The sequence below is a fragment of the Sapajus apella genome, unplaced genomic scaffold (genome assembly GCF_009761245.1).
Source record: "Sapajus apella isolate SASKATOON/1434 unplaced genomic scaffold, GSC_monkey_1.0 scaffold25, whole genome shotgun sequence".
NCBI classification, from domain to species: Eukaryota; Metazoa; Chordata; class Mammalia; order Primates; family Cebidae; genus Sapajus; species Sapajus apella.
The window spans coordinates 12,698,062-12,700,105 of record NW_022436965.1 but is presented as its reverse complement, the minus strand read 5'-3'; the positions used below and the strand labels follow the sequence as shown (position 1 = coordinate 12,700,105).

At 39.4% G+C, this 2,044-nt stretch overlaps 1 pseudogene; it reads right to left on the bottom strand.

Annotated features, from left to right (window-relative positions):
- Window positions 1–1,546: 1,546 nt before the first annotated feature.
- Window positions 1,547–1,655, bottom strand: LOC116560356 (annotated as a pseudogene).
- Window positions 1,656–2,044: the final 389 nt, after the last annotated feature.

Genomic DNA, 2,044 nt, shown 5'->3' with positions numbered 1-2,044 from the left:
CTCCTGAAGAGCCTGCTCAATGATCAAGTTTTTCTTTGTTCAGAGACTCAGTGGGAAGTGAATTCTTCGAGAGGGGTTACAATGGAGCAAAAACTCTAGGACAGGCCAGAGAGTGACATTACTGGTAACAATGGCTCTCTAGCACCCACTGTCCATGCAAGGCGGGCCACCCTATATGCATATTCAGGCTCAAACGGTGCTACTATGTGTGGCACATCCGTCTGTCATGTTTATTAATGAGAGAAGCCTTGCTGAATGCTCTGTCGGTATGTATTACTCCTGATCACTCTGCTCCCCTACTGCAGCTAAAGTCACCTACCATGGTTCTAGGATTGTTCAGAACATGAGCAGGAAAAAAAGATGCCAGTGAGGATCTGCCTGCATCCCTTCCTGTACAGCCCTTCCAGACCCCTCAGTTCTAGTTATAACACCTTCTCCAAATCATGCATACCCCACATATGAAGTACCTACCATATGCCAGGGCCTGAGCTAATGGCTGGTCCAGTAACAGTCCTAATTCTCCTTAGCCATGCATCTACCCACATAGCACTTAAAATTCCTTGGAACTGCAGAACTCCATGAAGTCAGATTCCCTTCTATTTATTTGTGTACATGTCTGTCTCCTGTACCCAGTCATAAGGTTCTTGAAATTATGAACCATATTTTGGACACCTCTGCATCTACTGAGTTCCTTGCACAAGGTCTGGCACATCATCGGTGTTCGACAAATACTTGCTGAGTTGAAAATAATTGTGCAGGAGAGGTCAACCGGAGGAGCCATTGAGAAATGACTTTATTTCAACTCTTCAATGTTATATGTGAGCCTCCTACCTGAGCTGGACTGTGATTCCAAAATGGAGCACTGAATCCAAAGGAAATTAGGATTCCCAAACTTCCAATAGAGGGCAGTACTATTATAATATCAAGACATAATCTGAGGCCTAATCACTGTTCTGTGATGGTAGAAAATGTGCCCCAGCTCAATACACAGAAGGAAAACTGCAAAGAAAGCATTTATGGCTATAAACAATTTTTCTTTATTCCTCATCTGGGTCCTGAGGCTTGTGATTTGGCTCCAATTTTTCATTTGTGTTGTTTGTTTCAGATAATAAAACTGTTCCTTTAAAATAACGGTGACTATATTGAATCTAAAAATAAATATCAAAAGATCAAAGTCCCTGAATGGGAGCAATTATTGCAAAAAGACCAGCCAAACTCAAAACAGCTGTTAAGGGATCCTGGCCCAAGCAAGAGGAGCCTGGCCTCCTTGGCTGATCTGGAATCACATGGGCAGGCTGACAAACCAAAATTGAGAAACTTCTAAAATATGGAAAACACATACACAGCAATAGTAACGGCCCTATGAAAATTGCTCTTATTTGATTATTATTGGACACTAACTACTTCACAAAATGGATAGAAAATGAGCATTCAATGTGTGAGGAAAAAAAAAAAAAAACAGAAGGAAGAGCTCCTTGTGAATTTCCAAGAGAAATAACACTAGGGTTCAGTTTTGCTGTTAGATCTAATAAGTCCCAGTAAGGAAGCAAATGAGAAGTAAGCCAAGATGATGTGGCTTTATTTCACTCATTTTGTTCAGCTTTTCCAAGGAATGTTTTATGTTTTTGTTTTTTTGTGGGACTCATCATCGATGGATGTGGCTTTATTTCAATGCTCTTTGTTTGTTCCCTAATGCATTCAGAGGGAAAAAAAAGTGTCAAAATCATTGAGCGAATTCCAAGTACAATACTTACCAGGAGTTGCAGCTATTTCAGAAGTGCTTTCCTCCTCAAGATCCGGGCCTGGACAATTCAGAAACACAATGTTTATTTATTTTTCAAGAAGCTTTCTGTGTAAAGACAATTCTCAGGAAATGCAATATTGATATGCATAGATTTTCCTTTCACTGAACATTTCAATATTTGTGTTAAGGGATACATTCCAACCAGTAATTATTTGATCAAAAAATGTTAAGTATATAATAAATTTTCTCATTTATTCAATAAGCATTTATTGAGCATATATTATGTACCAGACACTGTAC